Consider the following 12,129-nt stretch of genomic DNA (forward strand, 5'->3'; position numbering starts at 1 on the left):
TTTCTTTGGTTTTGTTTAATCATCATTTTTTGTTGTTGTTGATGTGAACACCTGCACCTACTTTTAAATGCAATTGGGATAAATATATAACAGGTTAAAGCAAGGCATACCTTGGATGTAACCATGGGATAAACTGAACAGGAAGAGGGTTTACTCCGCCCAAAATCTGTTCACAAAAATAAGACCATGATGTGAGGAATTTTTGTATGGAAGTCAATGAGTGTGTCAAATTTGATCAATAAAAAAATGTAATTACTAATTTGCTACGTGAGACTTACAGTGGATATCATAAGTATTCACCAACCATAGATTAAAAAAAAAATTGTGTTGCATTACAAAGTGGGATTGAAATGGATTTAATTGTGATTTTTTTTGTCATTTGATCTAAAAAAAAATGACCCCCTACTTGTCAAAGTGAAAAGACAATTATACAGTTTACAAATGAACTATTCACCCCCTTTGTTTAGGAAAGCCTAAATTAGTTCAGGAGTACAATTTGGCTTAACAAATCACATAACAATTTACATCAACTCACTACCCGTTCCTCTGTCCCTCATACAAACAACATATGTAAGGTCCCTAAGTCAAGTATTGAATTTCAAGCACAGATTAAACTACAAAGACCAAGGAGATTTTCGAAAGCCTCATAAATATTGGTAGATGGGTAACAATAACAATTCAGACATTGAAGATCTCTTTAAGCATGGTCAAGTTAATAATTATTTTGTGGATGATGTATTAAACCACCCAGATACAACAAAGATACAATCTTCCTTCTGAACTGAGCTACAAGACAGGAAGGAAACTGCTCAGGGATGTTACCATGAGGCCATTGGTGATTTTAAAACAGCTACAGAGTTCAATGGCTGTGATGGTAGAAAACTGAGGGTCGATCAACAACATTGTAGTTACTCCACAATAATGACCTAATTCAAATAAAATCAAAGTTTATTTGTCACATGCGCCAAATATAACAGGTGTAGACCTAACAGTGAAATGTTTACTTAGAAGCTCTAACCAATAGTGCAAAAAAGGTGTTAGGTGAACAATAGGTAAGTAAAGAAATAAAACAATAGTAAAAAGACAGGCTACATACAGTAGCGAGGCTATAAAGTAGCGAGGCTACATGCAGACACCGGTTAGTCAGGCTGATTGAGGTAGTATGTACATGTAGATATGGTTAAAGTGACTATGCATATATGATGAACAGAGAGTAGCAGTAGCGTAAAAGAGGGGTTGGCAGGTGGTGGGAAACAATGCAGACAGCCCGGTTAGCCAATGTGCGGGAGCACTGGTTGGTCGGCCCAATTGAGGTAGTATGTACAGTGGGGCAAAAAAGTATTTAGTCAGCCACCAATTGTGCAAGTTCTCCCACTTAAAAAGATGAGAGAGGCCTGTAAATTCTCATCATAGGTACACTTCAACAATGACAGACAAAATGAGAAAAAAAATCCAGAAAAATCACATTGTAGGATTTTTAATGAATTTATTTGCAAATTATGGTGGAAAATAAGTATTTGGTCAATAACAAAAGTTTATCTCAATACTTTGTTATATACCCTTTGTTGGCAATGACAGAGGTCAAACGTTTTCTGTAAGTCTTCACAAGGTTTTCACACACTGTTGCTGGTATTTTGGCCCATTCCTCCATGCAGATCTCCTCTAGAGCAGTGATGTTTTGGGGCTGTTGCTGTGCAACACGGACTTTCAACTCCCTCCAAAGATTTTCTATGGGGTTGAGATCTGGAGACTGGCTAGGCCACTCCAGGACCTTGAAATGCTTCTTACGAAGCCACTCATTCGTTGCCCGGGCGGTGTGTTTGGGATCATTGTCATGCTGAAAGACCCAGCCACGTTTCATCTTCAATGCCCTTGCTGATGGAAGGAGGTTTTCACTCAAAAATCTCACGATACATGGCCCCATTCATTCTTTCCTTTACACGGATCAGTCGTCCTGGTCCCTTTGCAGAAAAACAGCCCCAAAGCATGACGTTTCCACCCCCATGCTTCACAGTAGGTACGGTGTTCTTTGGATGCAACTCAGCATTCTTTGTCCTCCAAACACGACGAGTTGAGTTTTTACCAAAAAGTTATATTTTGGTTTCATCTGACCATATGACATTCTCCCAATCTTCTTCTGGATCATCCAAATGCTCTCTAGCAAACTTCAGACGGGCCTGGACATGTACTGGCTTAAGCAGGGGGGCAAGTCTGGCACTGCAGGATTTGAGTCCCTGGCGGCGTAGTGTGTTACTGATGGTAGGCTTTGTTACTTTGGTCCCAGCTCTCTGCAGGTCATTCACTAGGTCCCCCCGTGTGGTTCTGGGATTTTTGCTCACCGTTCCTGTGATCATTTTGACCCCACGGGGTGAGATCTTGCGTGGAGCCCCAGATCGAGGGAGATTATCAGTGGTCTTGTATGTCTTCCATTTCCTAATAATTGCTCCCACAGTTGATTTCTTCAAATTTTCTTCAAAGTTTGGCGTGTGACTGTTTGAGGTTGTGGACAGGTGTCTTTTATACTGATAACAAGTGCCATTAATACAGGTAACGAGTGGAGGACAGAGGAGCCTCTTAAAGAAGAAGTTGCAGGTCTGTGAGAGCCAGAAATCTTGTTTGTTTGTAGGTGACCAAATACTTATTTTCCACCATAATTTGCAAATAAATTCATTAGAAATCCTACGATGTGATATTCTGGATTTTTTTTCTCATTTTGTCTGTCATAGTTGAAGTGTACCTATGATGAAAATTACAGGCCTCTCTCATCTTTTTAAGTGGGAGAACTTGCACAACTGGTGGTTGACTAAATACTTTTTTGCCCCACTGTACATGAATGTATAGTTAAAGTGACTATGCATATATGATAAACAGAGAGTAGCAGCAGCGTAAAAAGAGTGTTTGGGGGGGTTAGGGGGGTGGGGTACACAATGCAAATAGTCCGAGTAGCCATTTGATTACCTGTTCAGGAGTCTTATGTCTTGGGGGTAAAAACTGTTGAGAAGCCTTTTTGTCCTAGACTTGGCACTCCAGTACCGCTTGCCATGCGGTAGTAGAGAGAACACTCTATGACTGGGGTGGCTGGGGTCAGCCCCTGTGATGTACTGGGCCGTACGCACTACCGTCTGTAGTGCCTTGCGGTCAGAGGCCGAGCAATTGCCGTAACAGGCAGTGATGCAACCAGTCAGGATGCTCTCGATGTTGCAGCTGTAGAACCTTTTGAGGATCTCAGGACCCATGCCAAATTTTTTAGTTTCCTGAGGAGGAATAGGCTTTGTCGTGCCCTCTTCACAACTGTCTTGGTGTGTTTGGACCATTCTAGTTTGTTGTTGATGTGGACACCAAGGAACTTGAAGCTCTCAACCTGCTCCACTACAGCCCTGTCGATGAGAATGGGGGCGTGCTCGGTCCTCCTTTTCCTGTAGTCCATAATCATCTCCTTAGTCTTGGCTATGTTGAGGGATAGGTTATTATTCTGGCACCACACGGACTCCTCCCTGTAGGCTGTTTCGTCTGTGATCAGGCTTACCACTGTTGTGTCGTCTGCAAACTTAATGATGGTGTTGGAGTCGTGCCTGGCCATGCAGTCGTGGGTGAACAGGGAGTACAGGAGGGGACTGAGCACGCACCCCTGTGGAGCTCCAGTGTTGAGGATCAGCGTGGCAGATGTGTTGCTACCTACCCTCACCACCTGGGGGCGGCCCATCAGGAAGTCCAGGATCCAGTTGCAGAGGGAGGTGTTTAGTCCCAGGATCCTTAGCTTAGTGATGAGCTTTGAGGGTACTATGGTGTTGAACGCTGAGCTGTAGTCAATGTGGATCTGTTTGAGCAGTATGCAATTTGGAGTGGGTCTAGTGTTTCTGGGATAATGGTGTTGATGTGATCCATTACCAACCTTTCAAAGCACTTCATGGCTACGGACGTGAGTGCTACAGGTCTGTAGTCTTTAGGCAGGTTGCCTTTGTGTTCTTGGGTACAGGGACAATGGTGGTCTGCTTGAAACATGTTGGTATTACAGACTCAATCAGGGACATGTTGAAAATGTCAGTGAAGAAACCTGCCAGTTGGTCAGCACGTGCCCAGAGCACAAGTTTTGGTAATCTGTCTGGCCCCGCAGCCTTGTGTATGTTGACCTGTTTAAAGGTCTTACTCACATCAGCTACAGAGAGCGTGATCACACAGTCGTCTGGACCAGCTGATGCGCTCATGCATTTCTCAGTGTTGCTTGCCTCGAAGCGAGCATAGAACTGATTTAGCTCATCTGGTAGGCTCGTGTCACTGGGCAGCTCGCAGCTGTGCTTCCCTTTGTAGTCTGTAATAGTTTGCAAGCCCTGCCACATAAGACGAGCGTTGGAGCCGGTGTAGTGTGATTCAATCTTTGCCCTGTATTGACGCTTTGCCTGTTTGATGGTTCTTCGCAGGGCATAGCAGGATTTCTTGTAAGCTTCCGGGTTAGAGTGCCGCAGCTCTACCTTTTAGCTCAGTGCATATGTTGCCTGTAATCAATGGCTTCTGGTTGGGGTATGTATGTACAGTCACTGTGGGGACGACGTCCTCGATGCACTTATTGATAAAGCCAGTGACTGATGTGGTGTACTCTTCATTGCCATCGGAAGAATCGCAGAACATGTTCGAGTCTGTGATAGCTAAACACTCCTGTAGTTTAGCATCTGCTTCATCTGACCACTTTTTTATAGACCGAGTCACTGGTGCTTCCTGCTTTAATTTTTGCTTGTAAGCAGGAATCAGGAGGATAGAGTTGTGGTCAGGTTTACCAAATAGACGGCGAGGGAGAGCTTTGTACGCGTCTCTGTGTGTGGAGTACAGGTGATCTAGAATTTGTTTCCCTCTGGTTGCACATTTAACATGTTGATAGAAATTTGGTAGAACTGATTGAAGTTTCCCTGCATTAAAGTCTCCGGCCACTAAATCAAATCAAATCAAATCAAATTTTATTTGTCACATACACATGGTTAGCAGATGTTAATGCGAGTGTAGCGAAATGCTTGTGCTTCTAGTTCCGACAATGCAGTAATAACGAACAAGTAATCTAACTAACAATTCCAAAAAAAACTACTGTCTTATACACAGTGTAAGGGGATAAAGAATATGTACATAAGGATATATGAATGAGTGATGGTACAGAGCAGCATAGGCAAGATACAGTAGATGATATCGAGTACAGTATATACATATGAGATGAGTATGTAAACCAAGTGGCATAGTTAAAGTGGCTAGTGATACATGTATTACATAAGGATGCAGTCGATGATATAGAGTACAGTATCTACGTATGCATATGAGATGAATAATGTAGGGTAAGTAACATTATATAAGGTAGCATTGTTTAAAGTGGCTAGTGATATATTTACATCATTTCCCATTATTAAAGTGACTGGAGTTGAGTCAGTGTCATTGACAGTGTGTTGGCAGTAGCCACTCAATGTTAGTGGTGGCTGTTTAACAGTCTGATGGCCTTGAGATAGAAGCTGTTTTTCAGTCTCTCGGTCCCAGCTTTGATGCACCTGTACTGACCTCGCCTTCTGGATGACAGCAGGGTGAACAGGCAGTGGCTCGGGTGGTTGATGTCCTTGATGATCTTTATGGCCTTCCTGTAGCATCGGGTGGTGTAGGTGTCCTGGAGGGCAGGTAGTTTGCCCCGGTGATGCGTTGTGCAGACCTCACTACCCTCTGGAGAGCCTTACGGTTGAGGGCGGTGCAGTTGCCATACCAGGCGGTGATACAGCCCGCCAGGATGCTCTCGATTGTGCATCTGTAGAAGTTTGTGAGTGCTTTTGGTGACAAGCCGAATTTCTTCAGCCTCCTGAGGTTGAAGAGGCGCTGCTGCGCCTTCCTCACGATGCTGTCTGTGTGAGTGGACCAATTAAGTTTGTCTGTGATGTGTATGCCGAGGAACTTAAAACTTGCTACCCTCTCCACTACTGTTCCATCGATGTGGATGGGGGGGGTGTTCCCTCTGCTGTTTCCTGAAGTCCACAATCATCTCCTTAGTTTTGTTGACGTTGAGTGTGAGGTTATTTTCCTGACACCACACTAGGAGCGCCGCCTCTGGGTGAGTTGTTTCCTGTTTGCTTATTTCCTTATACAGCTGTCTGAGTGCGGTCTTAGTGCCAGCATCTGTCTGTGGTGGTAAATAAACAGCCATGAAATGTACAGCTGAAAACTCTATAGGCAAGTAGTGTGGCCTGCAATTTCTCACAATATACTCTACTTCAGGCGAGCAAAATCTAGAGACTTCCTTAGATTTCATGCACCAGCTGTTGTTTACAAATATGCACAGACCGTCCCCCCCTCGTCTTACCGGAGTGTGCTGTACTATCTTGACAGTGCAGCATGTATCCCGCTAGCTGAATATCCATGTCATCATTCAGCCACGATTCCGTGAAACAGGATATTACAGTTTTTGATGTCCAGTTGGTAGGATATTCGTGATCGTACCTCGTCTAATTTATTGTCCAATGATTGCACGTTGGTTAGTAGTGTTGACGGTAACGGCAGCTTTCCCAGTCGCCTTCGCCGGATCCTGACCAGGCATCCGGCTCTTTGTCCTCCATACCTGCGTCGCTTCCTTTTGCAAATAACGGGGATGTCGGTCCTGTGGGGTGTTTGGAGAATGTCTTGTGCGTCGTCTTTGTTGTAGAAGAAATCTTTGTCTAATCCGAGGTGAGTGATCGCTGTCCTGATATCCAGAAGCTCTTTTTTGCCGTAAGATATGGTTGCAGAAACATTATGTACAAAATAAGTTACAAATAACACGAAAAAAAACACATAATAGCACAATTGGTTGGGTGTCCGCAAAACTGCTGCCATTCCTTCCAGCACCATTTTAACACTCCTGACATAGTGAAAAGAAGGAAGCCTGTACAGAATACAAATATTCCAAAACATGCATCCTGTTTGCAATAAGGTACTATAAAACTGAAAAAACGTTGACAAAGAAATTAACATTTTGTCCTGAATATTTGGGCCAAACCCAACACAAACACATAACTGAGTAACTGCCTCCCTATTTCCAAACATGGTGGTGGCTGCATGATATGATATGCATGATATGGGTATGCTTGACTGCATGATATGGGTATGCTTGACATTGGCAAAGACTGGGGAGTTTTTCAGGATAAAAAGAAACGGGATGGAGCAAAATCCTAGAGGAATACCTGCTTCAGTCATGTAAGGGAATTTTTATGTTTGTGCTTTTCTGATAACTAACTATCTAATAGTGGCTGACTGTACAAATCCTCTCTATCAGTAGCTGCAATTTGGCAGTAGGACAAGACCTTGTTTTGAGAACGAACTAAATATATCTCAGTTTCAAGGTCTCGGCTTAGAGAGAAGAAGCCTTGTGAGGTATTGGTCTGTCACATGTTATAAACCAGTATTTGTTGGTCACATGAATTAAATAAAATGGTAATGATGAATTAATTATGCTAAATCATGCAAATATAACTTGTCTGTGCATAGCCATATATAGCCAGCAACATACCACCCTGCATCCCACTGCTGGCTTGCTTCTGAAGCTAAGTAAGGTTGGTCCTGGTTGGTCCCTAGATGGGAGACCAGATTCTGCTGGAAGTGGGGTTGGAGGGCCAGTAGGAGGCACTCTTTCCTCAGGTCTAAAAAATATGTATTTATCTCAATGACCCAGGGCAGTGATTGATACTGCCCTGTGTAGGGTGCTGTCTTTCGGATGGGACATTAAACAGGTGTCCTGACTCTGAGGTCATTAAAGATCCCCTGGCTAAACTCCCAAGCTGTCCCTCATACAGTCACCTAATCATCTCCAGCCTACAATTGTCTCATTCATCCCCCTCCTCTCCCCTGTAACTATTCCCCAGGTCGTTAATGTAAACGAGAATGTGTTCTCAGTCAACTTACCTGGTAAAATAATGGATAAATAAAAAAATAAAACAACTGCTGGGACTGCCCATTCAGAGTTTCTGATTGACATGTGTACTATGATGCATTGAGTTGGTTGGAACCTCTCCAGTGCGCTGACAAAAAACATTGATTCATTTAAGATAGACTTTGAGTGTTCATCTGTATAAAAAGAAACAAAAATGATCAAAAAGAAAATCCAGGCGAGTAATACATAAAAAGGTACCCATAGTCTTAAAGAGAGAAGACTATTCAATAGTTTTAGCCTCTCTGGGCTAGGGGGCAGTATCCTGAATTTCGGCTGTCTGACGTGCCCAAAGTAAACTGCCTGTTACTCAGGTCCAGAAGCTAGGATATGCATATAATTGGTAGAATTGGATAGAAATCACTCGGTAGATTCTAAAACTGTTTAAATAATGTATGTGAGTATAACAGAACTGATATGGCAGGCAAAAACTCGAGGAACATCCATTCAGATTTTTTTTTTATTGAGCTCCCAAGTCATTCCTATGTTGGCCTATTGAATTTCCAACCAAAAAGCGCCCAGATTGCAGTACATGGCTTCCACTGGATGTCAACAGTCTTTAGAAAAGGTTTCAGGCTTGTTTTTTGAAAAATGAACAAGTAGTTGTAGTTTTTCCAAGGTGTCCCTCATTAGGACTCTAGTCTTGTGGCGCGGGTGAATGAGGGCGCTCACTTCGTTATTTATCTCCGGTATCAAACATACTACATTCCGTCTTAAATTGTTTCATTTATTTACATATTAGGGTACCCAAGGATTGATTAGAAATGTTGTTTGACTTGTTTGGACGAAGTTTACCGGTAACTTTTGGGATTCTTTGTCTGCATGTTGAACGGGTTGAACGGGTGGATTACTGAATCAAACGCCCCAACTAAACAGACTTTTTTGGGATATAAAGAAGGACTTTATCGAACAAAACAACCATTTGTTGTGTAGCTGGGATTCTTGGGATTGCAAACAGAGGAAGATCTTCAAAGGTAAGTGATTTATTTTATCGCTATTTCTGATTTTTATGATGCCTCTGCTGGTTTGGAAAATATTTTTACTCTAGGTGTATGCGGGGCGCTGTCCTCAGACAATCAAATGCTATGCTTTCGCCATAAAGCCTATTGTAAATCAGAAAAGTGGTTTGATTACCAAGATTCTAAGCTAAAGAATGATGTGTGACACTTGTATTTTCATGAATGTTTAATATTAGGATTTTTGTAATTTGAATTTCGCCCTCTGCAATTTTACCGGATGTTGTCGTAGTGGAACGCTAGCGGGACACCTAGCCCAAAGAGAAGACTAGAGTGAGGGCGTAACGGTACCATGAAAAGCCCCGCTGACACCTGTCTTTAGGCATTTAGAAATGTCTTTGTGGTCTGCAGCTACTAATAAATAACTCAAGGTATTTTTGAGTATGTGGTGTTATATGTATAGTGAGTAGCAGCAAGAAAACTGATTACCGAGTGTGTTTAGGAATAATACTAAGTGAATGTGGATGTGAAAGTTGTGTGACTGTGAGATATGGGATGTTAAGAAAGATTGGTATTTGGATAACAAGAGCTGATTGCGCCTCCCGAGTGGCGCAGTGGTCTAAGGCACTACATCGCATCTGTGCCACGAGAGATTCTGGGTTCAAGTCCAGGCTCTGTTGCAGCCGGCCGCGACCGGGAGACCCATTGGGCGGCAGACAATTGGCCCACCATTGTCTGGGTTAGGGGAGGGTTTGGCCGGCAGGGATGTCCTTGTCCCATCGCGCACTAGGGACTCCTTTGGCGGGCCGGGCACAGTGCACACTGACACGGTCGCCTGGTGCACAGTGTTTCCTCCAACACATTGGTGCGCTGGCTTCTGGGCATTGTGTCAAGAAGCAGTGCGGCTAGGTTGGGTTGTGTTTCGGAGGACGCACGGCTCTGTACAAGAGTTGCAGCGATGAGACAAGACTGTAACTATCAATTGGATACCACAAAATTGAGGAGAAAAAGGGGTAAAAGTAAAAAAAATATATATATAAAAAAACAAAAAAACAAGAGCTAATTCAAATTTTGAGAATATATGGATTTAAATTATTTACTATTAAGATAATAAGATTGAAATGTGGATAATAAGAGAAATGAAATTGAGCTATTAAGTATTGAGTGACTGAGAGCTGTCATGTGTGAAAGAGGTGAACTAATGCCACAACCAGTTCTGTGTGAGCTGACTTTTCCAGTTCTGTGTGAGCTGATCTGTAACGTTATCTAGCAGTATGTCCAACACCGTCGTTGGATCTACAGGTAGAGTATAACAAGTCTCAGAAATCAGATACTGAACATGTCTCAGCGGACAACATCTCGTTAGGAAAGAGGATAACGTATTGTTCAAAATGAGGATAGCATGTCTCATTAGTGACGAGGGTAACATGTGTCTGAGGTTAACATGACTTTGGATTACATGAGGATAACATGTCTCATCAGTGGAGTTTGATGAATAACGTTATTATGTATGGAGATATGAAAGAAGAGAGAACTATTTCCGAATATGCTGTGTAAATATCTAAACCCCTGTATGAATAGAACACTTGTCTTGATGAGGAATTTGTGATGTAACACAAATGTAAAATGGTTATTATGATCTGATGAGGTAAGAATAGAAAAAGAATATTATGCAACTAGCACACCCACACATAGACGTACGTAAGTGGTGAAAAAAGTATTCTGAGGAATGTTCAGAGTGGTCCTTTTATGGATAAGGTTAAAGCATTGTACGAGAGACTTGACTTTCCCTGACCAATAGAACTAATGAACGCTTAGAAGATTTCCTCCACCCTGGTAATGCATTTTGAAATAAGCCCATACCATGTTAAATAGAATCAATGAATGTTGAACATGATTTTCTGTTAACTAAACTTAAAAGGCTACAATTTATTGTACTCCCGATTAAGTTTTCGTTGCTATTCCAAATGATGACGTTCTAAACCAATTCTCAGGTGCCAGACTTATTATGGACGGAGAGGGACATCTACTGGGGACTGAGACAGTTCCAACCCAGTTAATACATATGGATCCCTCCAAGGCATTACATATGAATCTTAAAATAACAGACATTTAATAAATATTGAAGCAGAAAATTAATACCCAACAGAGATTGGTAAAAATGTAGTCACTTTTTGAAGGTATACTAAAACGAAAACAATGCCTTCCAATATGGAGAAAGTTATCATGTTTGTTTTGTTTTAACCCTTGCAATAGGGGGAAAAGCATAACATTGTTTGAGAGTGATCCGAGTGATCCGATTTCTTCTACTGGAAAGAGTAGAAGGGTTTTAGTTGATGGAGACTAGTGAAAGTAACAAAGTAAATGATAATTGGCTTTAAGATAGCAATCCAATAATGCAATATTTTAGTAATTTGAAGGAGTATAACAGAGGGATTGAGCATTGAGACTAATTTTAAATGAGAGGCTGCTCACTCTTCAAGGCCTGGTCCACTACTCTTGTGTTTAAATCATCTGTTATTTGTGATTAGAGATAACCTTCCTGTGGAACAATTAATAGCCGCCAGTACACACTCAAACAGGCTGTAAGAGACACAGTGGGGAAATTTTGGACAGTTTGTACATGATTGTACACTACCGTTCAAAAGTTTGGGGTCACTTGGAAATGTCCTTGTTTTTGAAAAACAAGCACATTTTTTGTCCATTAAAATAGCATCAAATTGATCAGAAATACAGTGTAGACATTGTTAATGTGATTATGATTATTGTAGCTGGAAACGGCAGATTTTTTAATGGAATATCTACATAGGCATACAGAGGTCCATTATCAGCAACCATCATTCCTGTGTTCCGATGGCACGTTGTGTTAGCTAATCCAGGTTTATCATTTTAAAAGGCTAATTGATCATTATAAAAACATTTTGCAATTATGTTAGCAGAGCTGATAACTGTTGTTCTGATTAAAGAAGCAATAAAACTGGCCTTCTTTAGACTAGTTGAGTATCTGGAGCATCAGCATTTGTGGGTTCGATTACAGGCTCAAAATGGCCAGAAACAAATAACTTTCTTCTGAAACTCCTCAATCTATTCTGCGCCACTTTCCACTGACCTAGCCACGCCCCCTGTCACTCAAGGAGCATATTTGATGTTCTTCAACCACGAGACACTTGCGTTCGATCTGCATGGTCAATGTAGCAAATTCAAGTGTTGATGATAACAATGCTATTTTCACTTTGCTTCTTAATATAAATCCAC

Source organism: Oncorhynchus tshawytscha, linkage group LG32 (genome assembly GCF_018296145.1).
Source record: "Oncorhynchus tshawytscha isolate Ot180627B linkage group LG32, Otsh_v2.0, whole genome shotgun sequence".
Classification (NCBI taxonomy): domain Eukaryota; kingdom Metazoa; phylum Chordata; class Actinopteri; order Salmoniformes; family Salmonidae; genus Oncorhynchus; species Oncorhynchus tshawytscha.